Source organism: Brassica napus, chromosome C9 (genome assembly GCF_020379485.1).
Source record: "Brassica napus cultivar Da-Ae chromosome C9, Da-Ae, whole genome shotgun sequence".
Taxonomy (NCBI): Eukaryota; Viridiplantae; Streptophyta; class Magnoliopsida; order Brassicales; family Brassicaceae; genus Brassica; species Brassica napus.
The window spans coordinates 10,920,301-10,936,337 of record NC_063452.1 but is presented as its reverse complement, the minus strand read 5'-3'; the positions used below and the strand labels follow the sequence as shown (position 1 = coordinate 10,936,337).

The 16,037-nt window shown below is 36.1% G+C and overlaps 1 long non-coding RNA gene across 1 annotated transcript; it reads left to right on the top strand.

Annotated features, from left to right (window-relative positions):
* The first annotated feature begins 2,577 nt into the window (after nt 1-2,577).
* LOC125593394 lies at nt 2,578-4,415 on the top strand. The gene is made up of 4 exons (XR_007329308.1): nt 2,578-2,841; nt 3,072-3,172; nt 3,259-3,351; nt 4,027-4,415. It is a non-coding gene; the product is annotated as an uncharacterized LOC125593394 (long non-coding RNA).
* The last annotated feature ends 11,622 nt before the right edge of the window (nt 4,416-16,037 follow it).

The window sequence follows — 16,037 nt, the reverse complement described above, 5'->3', positions numbered from 1 at the left end:
AATGAAGAAGGAGGAGAGTCGATATTTAAAGAGACGGAGAAGTTCCACTTCCCGCAACAGTTGCTGCACGAGGGAAGTTGAGTTGCGAAACTTATTCTCCAAAACTCTTTTTTATCTCGTTTAAAACTTTCGAGAGGATAAATGCATGGGGTTTTTATTTTCTACACAAACTACTTGTTGTTTTAAACAAAATTGCATGCTGCATGCTGTTTTTTTCCGAAATGAATGGCTAAATGTTGAGGTTAACCAAGATCCAAAACAAAAGACCATTCCCAAGCCGAGCCGGAGGGCGACAGCAGCACTCGCATGGCAAGGCATCCCGTTTGAACCAAGGTAAGTGTAATAACTTATATATACAACTCAAACTCAGCTCTTGTAAGCGATGTGGGATGTTTCCCATTCCTTCATTAACTTATGCCGTTAGGCTTTAATTACACTGGCTCATTGGCCCATTTCTTTTCACACTTTAATTAAAACCCATTTGGTTTAATTGTTCCAAGAGTTTTTTACTTTAACAATTCTGATACTCTTTCCATTTTCTCATACGGAATAGTTGACGCGTTTTATATGCATGGCAATTGCATGGTAGGTACTGCAGTACCTACAAGTCATATAGTTAAGTTGGTGCATTTTACGAGGTTAGATAAAATTAGATGCACATGGAATGTTCATCAGTTATCTATCTATATAAACCAACAAGCAGCTAGTTTCAACCTTCATCTCTCACAAGTATCCAAACAATTAAAAGAAAATGAAACCGTCGAACCTAAGAATGAGCCGACTTCCTTCGAAGACGCAAACCCTAAATTTGAAAGTTGATGACAAAAAACCCAAGATCGAAGCGATAAACATTAGAAAAGGGAGGAAGATAATGGTAAAGATCATCCAAGCGACATCAGATGGCGATAATGGTAAAATAGTGATTGTATTCATGTACATAGCTGTGTCAGGGTTTATGACTACGTACAGCATATATAATATCTATCATGATCTCTAATGTATACCCTCCTTATCTCTATAGGTACTGGCAACACGAAAATGTACCAAGTCCGAGTGTGGAGTAATTACGAGCGAAGAGAGACAAAGTGGGTTAACGGTGGTGATCATCATCCTCTTTTCGGAGAGACCTTGACTTTCAATGACAACCAGACGGACGTCTTCACCGTCACGAGTTTGAAGCTTCAGCTTGTCAAGGCGAGGGTTCCACAGCTCGTAGGAGTCAATGTGAATGCCGACGGAATTCGAGCCGTCGGAGCAGGTGGTTGGCGTAGGTGAGGTGACCATATCGGGTAAATCGGAAGAAACGGTGGTTGAAGTCCTGGTCGAGAACCGCGTTGTGACTGGAAGGGTGAGAGTTATTATTCTCACCAAGTAAACAAAACACCGATTCGAGATGAGATCAAAGCCCATTACCTACCTATATATGATATAAATAATGTGTAATGGGGTGAAGATCTTGGCTGTCGATTCATGTGGCAGCCACTCCTTGATTTCCGTTGTAAATATGAATCGATCTATAAACTATTTTTATCTATTGGTGGACAAGTAATTAATTAAAAGAACTTAAAACAGAAAGAAACAAAAAACACAGGAGACAATCATCGAAGATATTGATGGCCGAAAGAGACTTCTTACTTACGGATTAAACATTTTCAGTTAGGCTGTTCTAATGAAACTTTGTCCGTATTACAAAAGACCCATTTACGAGACCTATTGTTATGTATTTTTGTTTGTAAAATGTAACATGTTGACTTGGTTGTATGGCGCAGCATGCAATGCTAAGTGTTTAACACAACGCCAGAATATCCTCACATAAATTGTGCATAATGCAATTCAAAGTATCTAATAGTTGTTACCTAACTGATTAACTAATTAAAGAAAAATTTGCCAAACTGGGTCAAAGAAAAAGAAAAAAGGGGACTCTCCTATCAAATATATGTGCCTAAATATGTATTTAATTTTATAAAAATAAATTACATTAAAAAGAGTAAAATTTGTAAAACGGATTGGAAATTTGAAAGTGATGTATTAGATATAATATATATTTACTATAAATTAAAAAACAAAAGAAAATGATATAGTATAAAATAAAATAGTATAAATATATTTTCATATTTGTATGATTCCAAAAAAAAAACTAAAAATGTTATATTTTGAAAAAAAAATTAACATATAACATGTTTATCATAAAGAAGGTAAGCAAATTGAACTACAAATAAAATAAAAACCTAAAAAAAAATATATATTTTTATTAAAATAATTCCGCCCTTGAAAAAGGCGGGTCAAAATCTAGTAATATTTTATTTCCAACTCTTGTCCTAATTAATAGTACCATTTTATTTTCAATTTAATACTACATGTTTAGCCTAGCTAATATAATTAAATAGTAAATTGATTTTAAAAGAACAGAAAATCCCTAAGTATTTTATATTTGGGGACCAGTTTGTAATTGAAAGAACTAAAGGTACGTTTTGCAATATATATTATATTTGAGGACCAGTTTATAATTTTAAGAATTGAAGGTGTCGAAAACTAAAAACGTATAACTTATCTTTCGTCTTCGTCTCCTCGAGCGCCTTTTTTTTGCCTCTTGTCTTAATTCGCAGAGGAGACAAAAGCGATGTCGCAGCTCTTATCTTCCCCTTTGGTGGCGTTAAGTTACAACCCCTTTGCTAGCCCTCGCTTTCTCTCTTCGTCTTCTTCAGTACTCGTCGCCACCGGCGGTCTCGCCGTGAAACGACATGTACTAGCCTCGAAGCCGACGAAGACGGTGAAGCTCACTGTTAAGTCCCGACAGACGGATTACTTCGAGAAGCAGAGGTTCGGTGACTCGTCAGAACGGTGAGTTCGTCTCAAAGTTTACAACTTTAGGGTTTTAGCTTACTTAAAGTTTCGAAATTTCGAAGCTTGATTCCAAAAGGGTACTCTCAAAGTGTACTACTTTAGGGTATTAGCTTTGCTTAAATCTGGAAATTTCGAAGCTTCTTGATATCAAAAGGGTACTCTTAGTCTTGAGAAATGGAGCTTGGTGTGTGATGTATACTTGTTTTCTTGGTTTGGATTTGATATAGGTGAAGGAGGGCCTGCTAGGTTTTACGTGGGTCATTCGATATACAAAGGGAAAGCTGCGGTCACGGTGGAGCCAAGAGCACCAGAGTTTGTGTCTTTAGACGTTAGTCTCTCTCTATCCCCAAAGATCAAAAAGCCCTTCTCTTATTTGTGCAGATTATGATTTGTCTCTGTTTACTTATTTTGCAGTCTGGAGCTTTCAAGTTGTCGAAAGACGGTTCTTTACTGCTTCAGTTTGCTCCTGCAGCTGGTGTGAGGCAATACGATTGGAGCAAGAAGCAGGTTTGGTTTCATCCTTTTAACTTCAGATGATGTATTCTATATAACTGTGCTAAGGTTATCTCACTGGTTTGGATGTAAAAAGACAAGTCTGGTGAAGATGTTTTTCAGTATGCATTGCTCCTGTTTTGTCATATGTTTGGAGCCACCAAATTTTCTAGCTAGTAATCTTTAAAAGGCCACAGACACTCTATTACCCTGAGGTTTATTTTCTGTACTCGTGTGGTCTTGTAAAATTCGTTTGTGATTATATCTGAAGGTTATACAATTGTAATGAAACTGTTTGTTGTGTGTTGTCAAAGGACATTTATTTCTAAATTCTAATGATTTTCATTTGACTTTCTCTTCCTGTTAGCGGATGTGCTTGATATTGTTGAATTTATGGAAGTGCCCTTGTGATGATATCTTGATAATGACGTATAAGGTTGTGATAAGTCTAGGACAACTAGATGAATGAAGCTATTTAGCAGATAGAGCTTGTTTACTTTGATTGCCTCACTGAAAATATCAGTGAAACGTATATAAATCAGTGTACCGACTTGACTTCTGCTCTGTTATGATATTTAATGTCGTGCTCAGCCTTACAAATTGTATGCTGGGTCTTATAATCTTGGACGACGCTCTCTTTATTTTATTGTATAATGTCTCTCTTGGATGCTGCTTCTTTTCTTATTTCAGTTTCCAGTGGATCGTATTCATAGGCAACTCAAGACCAGGGTTTCAGCACATGGAAGAGTTGGTCCCACTGCTGCTGTTTACACGGCTTCGATTCTTGAGTCCCTGACTGCAGAAGTTTTTGAGTTAGCTTGAAACACAAGCAAAGTTCCGAAAGTGAACAGGATAACTCCAAGGCATTTGCAGTTGGCACTGTGGTTATCGTGTGGGTGTTTGTTAAGTCTTGGACTCCTTTTCCTTTTCTTTGTTTCGTTATTAGGTGTTGTTACCTTTTATTGGACATCAGGTTAATTTGAACTCTTATGCTTCTCTTTTGAGCAAATGTTGGCTTTCCATACTCTTTTTGTATAAACAATATATATATATATATGGGAAAATGATCATTTAAATCATGTACTTTCTAATTTGGTTGAAAAAAAACATGGACTTTACCGTAGACCATTTAAAGCATTAACTTATCGTGACTAACAATTTAAAGTCTCAACTAAGTTTGACGAAACCAATTTTAATACGTCGTTAAAATGGTTAACATATTGAGTTAACGGGGTTAATCTCCGTTTAAATTCATACGACGTCGTTTTGGAATTTTAAAAAAATTGGTGCTCAAGGAAATCGAACATGAGACCAAAGCTTCCCTTGTTACAAACCTAAACCACTAGACCACTTACAGTTCCGTTGACATGTATGAATACTAATATTTAACTAGGTTAAGATCCGCGCCTTGCGCGGGATGAACATTATACATATAAATTATTTTGAGCAAATGTTGGCTTTCCATACTCTTGTTGTATAAACAAAATATATATATATATATATGGGAAAATGATCATTTAAATCATGTACTTTCTAATTTGGTTGGAAAAAAGCATGGACTTTACCGTAGACCATTTAAAGCATTAACTTATCATAAATAGCACTTTTTAAAAAAATATTTTAAAAATACAACATGTTGATGAAAAGTTACGAAAGAATATTCATCCATCAAAAAAAATTCTTATTATCATAATTTCTAAATAACAATCCCAAATCTGAAATAGTTCTCTATAAAAATTAAAACTTTCCAAAAATATCAGTTTAAAAAATATTAATTAAAAAATACAATCTATTAATGAAAAGATCTCAAAGAATACTCATTATCAACAAAAATTCTTGTTCTCATAATTTCTAATTCACAATCCGAAATCTACAATTGTTCTCTACAAAAATGAAAACTTTCAAAAATTAGCAGAATATTCATCTATCAACACAAATTACCATTTATACTTGTGAACAATTATGAAAGAATATTCATCTATCAACACAAATTCTTGTTATCCTAATTTCTAAATCACAATCTCAAATCTATAATAGTTCTCTATAAAATTGAAAAACTTTCCAAAGTAGCAGTTTTTAAAAAGATTACTTAAAAAATACAACCTATTGTTGAAAAATTCTGAAAGAATACTCATCTATCAAAAAAAAATCTTGTTATTCTAATTTCGAATTCACAATTCAGAAATCTACAAAAATGAAAACTTTCAAAAGTTAGCAGTTTTAAATATTTATTTAAAAAATACAATCTATTGATAAAAAAAACTGAAAAAATAATCATCTATAAAAAAAATTCTTGTTATCCTAATTTCTAAATAAAAATCTCAAATCTATAATAGTTATCTATAAAAATGAAAATTATTTTAAAATATTTAAAAATACCACCTATTGATGAATAATTTTGAAAGAATACTTTTCTATCAACAAATATTCTTGTTATCTAATTTCTAAATCAAAATCTCAAATCTATAATAGTTCTCTAATGAAAGATTTACAAAAATAACAGTTTCAAAAAAAATTATTTAAAAATATCACATATTGATGAAAAAAATGTGAAAGAATACTCTTCTACCAACAAAGATTCTTGTTATCCTAATTTATAAATCAAAATCAAAATCTAGAATTATTTTCTACAAAAATGAAAACTTTTAAATAATAGAAGTTAAAAAAATTAAAAAAATTTAATATATCGATGAAATTTTATAAAAGAATACTCAAATATCAACAAAATTTCTTTTTATCTTAATTTTTAAATCATAATTGCAAATCTATCTTATTTCTATATAAATATTATAACTTTCCAAAAATATAAGTTTTTAAAAATACAGCCTATTAATGAAAATTTCAGAAAGAATACTCAGCTATCAACAAAAATTCTTGTTATCATAATTTTAAATCACAATCCAAATCTACAATATAACAATAAAAAACTTCCAAAATTAGCAGTTTTAAAACATTTATTAAAAATATAACATATTGATGAAAATATTGTTATCCTAATTTCTAAATCAAAAATCTTAAATCTACAATATTTCTCTATAAAATAATAAATTTCCAAAAATAGCAGTTTTTTTTAAAAAAAATTAAAAAATGAAACCTAATTATGAAAAATTATGAAAGACTTCTTATCTAACAAAAGAAAAAACTCATGTCTTCGTAATTTTTAAATCACAATCTCAATTCTACAATTTTTCTCTATAAAAATGATAACTTTCAAAAATAAAAGTTAAAAAAAAAAATCAAAAATACAACCTGTTGATGAACAATTCTGAACGAATACTCATTTATCAACAAAAATTATTGTTATTCTAATTTCTAAATCACAATCCCAAATCTACAATGGTTTTCTATAATATTAAATTTTTTTTTTTTTTTGACAGCAAAAGCATCTACAGACTCATGTGGACTCTGTAAACCAAGGTGGTAACTATGCATCCATGTGTACGACGAATGACGGTTGTATCCGAGCACTGCGTGCCAAGCGATCCGCCATTGTGTTATTCGTTCGAGGAACATGAACAATATCCGAGTTGGTGAAGCTTCTTCGCAAAAGCTCAATATCCTCTAGGTAACTTTCAAATGCTGGCCATTCCGCTGGTTCTGAAACCATCTTTACCAGTTGAGAACAATCCGTTGCAAACGTGACCCAGTACTGTCGCAAGTTTTTCATACATTCCATTGCCCAGATTAAGGCCTCTATCTCCGCATGAAGAGGTGAGAGACTTGCCCTTACATTCCTTGCCCCTAGTAAACCCTCAAACCCCGGAATGGTACTGAGCCATCCTTGTCCTGAGAAAGAATCTTTATCTTTCCAAGAACCGTCCGTAAAACACCATCTTCCTGTGGTCTGTAAATGTGATCTGATCTGTACATCAGATACTACACTTGAGTGATTAATCATCTGTGCCTCAGCCCAAAGTGTTGATTCCAATTCTGCTAATTTAAGTGTCTCCCTCGGGTCCATATCTATATTACTAAAAACTTTATTATTCCTACCCTTCCAGATGTACCATAATATCCATGCGAACTGATGATCCTCCTCCTTCGGATTAACTCGCCAAAATAAGTGATCCATATTAGTGAATAGAGACCCAGTAGGGAATAAAGTCGGGTTCGATGGAATCTTAGATAGTGCCCACACTTGCCGTGCCGGAGGGCACTCGAAGAAAACATGGTTGATTGATTCCTCTGAGTCTCCACATCGTGCACAAACTGTATCTCCTTTTATTCCCCTCTATTTTAAATTTTTTGTCACTGCGATACAACCTGTCAGCAGCTGCCAAAGAAAATGCCGTAGCTTTGGGGGACATTTTACCTTCCAGCAGAATGCCTTGAGAATATCCACACTGGGACCATAAAATTCCGGTGGTTTTTCCTTATCAGGATATATCCTTTCGACTTGATACCCTGATTGTACCGTATATCTCCCATTATTAGTGAAATGCCAACCATTCATGTCTTCCATCTGATTTCTACTCAGAGGAATACTTTCAATTAATTTCGCATCGTTGGATTCCACCAAAGTCCTAAGCGCCTGTAAATTCCAAGTGCGGGATTCCTGATGAATAAGGGAATCCACTGTAAGGTCCGGGTAACTATTATGAAGGTTTTTGGTAGCTGGTCTCGGGCGAGTGGATGGGAGCCAAGGATCATTCCATACTGAGATAGATGACCATGTGCCCACCCTTTTAATTAGTCCTTTACAAACCAGAGATCTAGCAGAGATGATACTCCTCCATCCATATGACGGGGAATATGAGCGAATCGGTTCCAGGGGTGAAGCATTCCTGTAATACCGTCCTTTAAAAACTCGGGAGAACAAAGAATTTGGTTTCTCTATCAGTCTCCACAATTGCTTTCCAAGCATTGCCGTGTTAAAATCATTTAAATCTTTAAAACCTAGTCCACCATTATCCTTATGCTCACACAATTTATCCCATGATTTCCAGTGCATTCCTCTTGTGCTTCCTCCTGGGCTCCACCAAAACTGAGCTACTGCACTCGTTAGTTTCTTCACTGTAGCTTTCGGTAATCTGTACACCGACATCACATGGTTTGGTAGCGCAGTTATCACCGACTTGATAATTACCTCTTTTCCCCCTTTGGTAAAAAATCTAAAAGTCCAACCGTTCACCCTATTATTGAGCCGATCTTGTACAAAACCAAACATTTGAACCTTGGATCCTCCTAGACTTTCCGGTAAACCTAAATAAGAACCCATTCCTCCTAGGTTCTGAATCCCTAATATGTCCCGCAACTCCTGACGGCTTGATTCCTCAATCTTGTGTCCAAATTGGATTGAGGATTTCTGAAAATTTATTTGTTGTCCTGATACCACCTCATAATCCTTTAGTATCCTGAGGATAGTTTGACACTCCTCTTTGTTTGCCTTACAAAAGAATAAACTATCATCTGCAAATAACAGATGAGACACCGCTGGACACGCTCTAGCTACCTTCATCCCAGTCAATTGCTTCTCTCGCTCCGCCTTTTTTATATTCATAATTAACGCCTCCGTACACATAATAAATAAGTAAGGGGATAATGGATCCCCTTGACGTAAACCCCGTTGAGGGATAATGAGACCACGCGGCTGCCCATTGAGTAAAACTCTATATTGAACTGAAGATATACACTCACACATTAACTTAACCCAATGCGCATCAAAGCCCATTTTATTAAGAAGGGCCTCAATAAAATTCCACTCTATCCGATCATATGCCTTACTCATATCCGTTTTAATTGCCATAAACTTATTTTGACAGGATTTGTTGGTTCGCAGACCATGAAACATTTCCTGCGCAATAAGAATATTATCCGATATTAACCTTTCTATAATATTAAAAACTGTCTAAATATAGATGTTTTTAAAAAGATTATTTAAAATATACAACCTAGTGATGAAAAATTCTGAAAGAATACTCTTTTATCAACGAAAATTCTTGTTATCCTAATTTCTAAATCACAATCCAAAATATACAATATTTCTCCATAAAATGATTTTTTTTTCAAAAATAGCAGTTTTTAAAACATTATTAATAAAATACATCCTATTGATAAAAAATTCTAAAAGAATACTCTTATATCAACAAAAATTCTTGTTATCTTAATTTATAAATCACAATCACAATCCAAATCTAGAATTGTTTTCTATTAGAAATGAAAATTTTCCAAAAATAGCAGTTAAAAAAGTATTTAAAAAATACAACCTATTGATGAAAATTTATGAAAGATTACCCATTTTCTAAATCACAATCCCAAATTTGCAATAGTTCTCTACAAAAACAAAAAAAATTCCAAAATTAGCAGTTTATTTAATTTAAAAATACAGTCTTTTAATGAAAAACAAATTGAAAGAATACTCATCTACTAACAAAAAATATTGTTATCCTTATTTCTAAATCACATTCCCAAATTTAAAAAATTTCTCTACAAAAACGAAAACTTTCAAATATCCTAATTTCTAAATCACAATCCCAAATCTACAAAAGTTCTCTGTAAGAATGAACTTTTCAAAAAGAGCAGCGTTAAAAAAAATATTTATAAAAACTAACACCTTCATTTAAACTTAAAATCCATAAGCATTGGTAACAAAAAATGAACGTGATTAAAGAATGTGGGTCCCGCCTATTTAATACAAATAAAAGAAATTACATCATACGATTTTTTCCTCAATAAAGGGTGAAAAATTGTTTAAAAAGCAATGACATCCCCTATATATATGAATAGAGAATCATTTAAAAATTTGTAACTTTAAGTTTGTAGTATTAATTAAAAAGAGCATTGCTTAGATGTCAATTAATTAGGATGTCAATTAAGCTTTCGTGGCATCATAAGAATCAATTGAAAAATTAGTAAGTCCAAAATTCAATTGATAGGAAAACTTATATCAATCGAAACATAAATGCATATGATAAACTTAATACTCGGCGATCTCATTAACTTAAAACTCTGAATAATATATATAATGTATATGAAACACATTTAAACATAATTTTATGATTATGTCATACGAATATTGGTTTGTTTGGAATTTTGATCATATCATGTGTTTTACAAATCACATAACGAGTTATCAGTCCAATGTGGTTTTTTTGTATAGTAACATTATACATTGTCTAAAATCAGTCTAAATTCATTGTAAAGCCGAGGAGTACGGTGTGATTTTTGTATAATATTCAAGCAGTGGTTGTATCCGAGTATATAGAACGATGGAATATATTTCAGACCAATATCAATGAAAAATATAATGGATATCCGGTTTATACTGTTTCGATGTTGGTTAAGATTTATTTAAATTTCAATATAACCAAATTTTAGTCAATAAATAATATCATCGTATCAAATTTATGGACCATGTAACACACTCATATAATTAGGGGAATTTAGATAATTATATATTATGTCTTTCGTCAACAAGGAAATAAATAAATACACAAAGCTAGATCCAAACACTATTATATACATCGAAAATATATGCTTGATCGTCACTTCATCTTGAGCAGTATCTTTTTTATCCTCTAAACAAATTGAATAGTATCTTTTTTTTTCCCCACGTCAGTCAGGTCAAATTGGTATTTTTTTTATTTTAAAAAATTGCGACTATATTCTTCTGGTTTAAGTAGTTGGTTTACGGTACAGTTCGCCGCCCTAACGGTTAATTCCGGTTAAGCAGCCACTTGCTCGTCGAAAGGGCAAAAGCAAAGCCGACAACTTTAGGAGATATGGCAGAGGAGCAGCAGAGATCATCATCACTGCGTACTATATACGTAGAGTTCCAAATCATTCTCTCTCATCGGACGGTGAAACCGAGAACCAGCCCAACCTGTTCTCGAATTTCTCTGATCACCGTCGGTCATCGCTGCCACACAGATGCTCGCTTGACGACCTCTTCTCGCCGCCATCTTTGCCCTCTTCGTTTAATCGCCGGCCTGTACTCTATTAGAGCCCAAAAGAAGAAGCCCAATGCAATCTTCAGAAGCCAAAGAAGTGACAACAAGTTCAAGAGTTCAGGTTCTAGAGTTTCATATAAATATGAATGCTATGAGTAAAGCTAATACAAGGAAACAGAGAAAACTATTTCTGAAAATACTTTTATTATCTTTTCTTAACCTTAACATTATTTCTTTACATCATATATAAAGACATGGAAGGATCTGGACTTAAGCCAGCTGTGACCCCAGTAGCTGGCAACGGTCAAAGCAACATACTTGTTATGCAAACGTAAGGACTATTTTGCTGTATTCTTTGCGCAGAGCACTGTTTGATACCGTTGAGGTTTTGTCTTGTTTCTGACTGGGCTTCATAGTGGACTTCGGTTGATAATCTTGTGGGTCAAGTGTCCTTTGTTGGGCCACGCTAATACCCCGCGCAAACTCGTGGTGGGAGAACACACAACACCGAGTTTGGATCGCAGGTGATAATAGGACGCTTGTGGTAAGGACTTCGTGAATATATCAGCAAGTTGAGAGGATGCGGAAACATGTTTCACGATCAGAGTTCCTTTGGCAACTTGTTCCCGAGCATAATGATAATGCATTGTGAAGTGCTTGGATTTCTTGTGAAGCACGGGATTAGCCGTTAGATGAACAGCAGACAGATTGTCACAATATGCTTCTGCCGGCTTCAGTTGTTGATACCAAAGCTCCTTCAAGAGATCTGAAATCCAAGAAAGCTCCGTAGCAGTATCAGAAAGGCAGCAATATTCAGCTTCGGTTGATGATCTTGAAACTGAATCTTGTCTCTTTGCTGACCAAGATATGAGGTTTTCGCCTAGAAGTGTGCATAAGCCTCCCGTAGACCTCCTTGTTTCACTGCAACCTGCCCAGTCATTATCACATAATGCTTGAGAGAAGAATCCGAATTTGAATAAAAGTGCAGACCCATGTTAATGGTGCCTTTGATGTACCGGAGCACTCTCTTCAGAATATGAAAATCAGCCATCGTTGGTTTGTGCATACGTTGGCACACCAAGTTAACAGCAAACTGGAGATCCGGACGCGTCAGAGTGAGATATTGAAGCTTGCCCGCTAAGCTTCGAAAGTATGTAGGATCACTGAAGTATTCATCTATCTTGATGAGGCACTCTATCAAGTTGCAGCGGTAAAGAAGTAGGCATAGGAGCACAATCAAGCATCCCAGCTGTTTCTAACAAGTCAGACGCATACTTTTCTTGACTGAGGAATAGTCCTGTTGGTGTATATTGCACTTGAACACCGAGAAAGTAGCTTAATGGACCTATATCCTTCATGCGGAACTCTTTACTGAGAGACTCAATCAACTTCTTCAACATCAACGAGTCATTTCCTGTCAAGATCATATATCGTCCACATATAGGAGAAGGAAGATTTGAGTTGTACCGTGACGATAGATGAATAAAGATGGGTCTTTAACACTACAGATGAACCCAAAATCCAGCAGAAACGAGCAGAATTTATCAAACCAAGCACGAGACGCTTGTTTTAAGCCATAGATCGCCTTGTGTAGTAGACATACATGATCTGGATACTCCTTACTTACAAACCCTTGAGGCTGTCTCATATAAACTATTTCAGTCAAATCCCCATGCAAGAAAGCATTTTTGACGTCAAGTTGCTTTATGTCCCACTTGTGGACCGTTGCTGTGTGAAGAACCATTCTGACTGTTGTTGTTCGCACAACTGGCGTATAAGTCTCTAGGAAATCAACACCCTCTTCTTGTTCATTTTCTTTCGCTACTAGCCTTGATCGAAGCCTTCCCACAATACCATCTGCATTCAATTTTGTCTCATGTACCCATCTGCATCCTAGGACCTAAGTATCTTTCGTTCTTGGGACCAGACTCCATGTTCATGTCTCCTTACACGTATCAATTTCCTCACCTATCGAAGCATTCCAGCCAGGGTGTCGAAGAGCTTCAGCTACTGTCGTTGGTTCTTTAGGTACTCCTTTGACAGTGTGAAGTACATAACGAGGATTTGGTTTACGAATTCCAACTTTTCCTCTTGTGACCATCTGATGTGAGTTCTTGAGCTTGAACCGGTTTCTGAACTGGAGCTTGTTGATTATCTGGGGAAGGGAGAGGAGGGAAGTTTTCTTCAGCATAAAGAAACGGCGCTGGAGCCGGCAAGTTAGCTTCCGGTTGATGATTTGGAAGTTGTTGGTGACGTTTTCCAGAGAGAACTGGTTCCTCTCCTGAGATTTCTGCTTCTGTAAGCATAGGCTCAGAAGAATCATTACAACCTTTGTCCCAAGCAGAGAGTAGAGGTGTGCTAGCTTGAGGGAGAAGATGCTTGTAGACATCAGCGTATGGTAATCTGTTTTCATCAAACAGAACATCACGGCTTATATATACTCGGCCAGTTGGAGGATGAAGACAACGATATCCCTTGTATTTCTCTGTATATCCAACAAACACGCAGAGAAGACTCTTTGGATCAAATTTGTTTTGACCATATGGTCTTAGATAGGGATAGCACCCACAACCAAATACTCTTAATGCTGTGTAGACCGGCTCTACTCCATTTAGTTTCTGATAAGGGGTTGTTGTTTTGTCATGCACTGAAGTAGGAAGTAGATTCGTCAGGAAGTTGGCTGTGAATAAAACTTCCACCCAGAGATTATGAGGAAGACGAGCTTCAAATAGCATTGATCTTCCCAGTTCTAACAGATGTCGATGCTTCCGTTCCGCAAGACCGTTCTGTTGAGGAGTGTGTGGACAAGACATGTAATGTTTGATGCCACATTCTGAGAAGTGCTTCAAGAACTGACTGTTAACGAATTCACCTCCACCATCACTCTGAAAAATTTGTATTTTCTGTCCAAACTGAGTCTCAACCAAACTTTGAAAAGCTTTGAATACAGTGAAAACATCAGACTTGAACTTAAGAGGATAGAACCACGCGAATCTTGAGAAATTGTCAATGACAATGACATAATATATGAAACCTTGAACAGAAGTTACAGGAACAGGACCCCATACATCACAATGAATCCTTTCAAGTGGTTTCTGAGACTCGAAAGTATAACTAGGAAAGGGAAGTTTGCAAGACTTTCCTAACTGACATGACTCACACATAGTCTTCAAGACTTTATTTACTGAAATAGCTTGAGATGCAGATAAAAGTTGAAGAACTTGTTGATGAGGATGCCCCAACCTCTTGTGCCATATCACATCACTCGCACACTGCTGTCTTGATGAGTAAAACGCAAGAAACTGAGGATTCTCTAACCGATACAAGCCTTCATGTTTGCTTCCTCGACTGAGAAGCTGCCGACTCTTTTTGTCCTTAATCAGTACAGTATGTGAGTCAAATGTGAATTCGCAAGGGTAATAACCGGTTAACTTTGAGATAGACAGTAGAGTCTTTGTTATAGATAGACAGTACCATTTAATGCTGGAATAGCGATAGAGCCGAACATGTGTTATTGGTAGGAAGTCGCCAATCCCAACCATCACACCATCATGACCAGATTAAGGCTGAGCTGATTGCAAGTGTTGTGTTGAACTGGTGATGTGATGAGTAGTTGCTGTATCAGGGTACAATCATTTCCTTCAAAGTCAGCCTCCTCTGTAGTCCTGATGACAGCCATTGCTTGTGGAGGGTCTGTCGGTTGAAACTCCTGGTCAAAACATCGATAACATTTGAATGCTGAATGACCAAACTTGCCACAAATCTGACATGTAGGGCGAGAAGAGTTTTGCTGATTTTCACGGCCACCAAACTGTTGATAAAAGCCTCTTCCTTGGGTAGAGTAACCACAGCCTATGTAACCTCCACGAGACTGTCCTCTTCCTCTACCAGAATAGCCCCCTCTGTTTGTATAGAACGCTTGCTGAGGACTGACTTAAGAGGTAGTAGAGTAGGCTTGTAGCTTGTCTTCAAAGGAGATCAGCTTCGGCATGATATCGTCAAGACTTGGAGGTGTTTGCGAATCCATGGAGTTTTCAATAACCGCAGATATAGACTCATAGTCTATTCCCAAACCATTCAAGAGACCATAGATCTTTTCACTCTCTGGAATCGCAGCTCCTATGGAGTCAAGCTGGTCGCACACCGTTTTGACCTCAGATAAGTAGACATACATCGATTTGGTTCCTTTTGACATAGTCTGAATCTTCCTTTGTAACGCTAACTTCCTAGTAGCATATACCTTGTTGTACTTCTGACCAAGAGAGGACCAAACTTCTTGAGGCGTATGAAGACCGTAGACAGAACAAAGAGCATTCTCCGACAAAGTTCAATAGATCCAAGCCATTATAAGCTGATCTTTCTGAACCCATCGGAGAAACTCAGGGTTCGCTGCTTCGGTGACTTGGTCGCCTTGTCGGACTGTGAGAGTTTGCGGCGGACGACGTGTAGCTCCGGTGACGTAACCGAGAAGCATCTGAGAAGAGAGAGGCTGTTTGAACTGAAGCTTCCAGATGAGATAGTTATCATCCTTGAGCTTGAGAGTAACACACTGTGTGATTTGTCGCCGAGGACGAATCAGGATTTGCTTACATGATCTACTCGCTGAGCTCTGATACCATAAAAGTAATACAGAGGAAACAGAGTAAACGATTTCTGAAAATAGTTTTATTATCTTTTCTTAACCTTTACATTATTTCCTTACATCATATATAAAGACATGGAGGAAGGATCTGGACGTAAGCCAGCTGTGACCTCAGTAGCTGGCAACGGTCAAAGCAGCATACTTGTTATGCAAACGTAAGGATTGCTTTG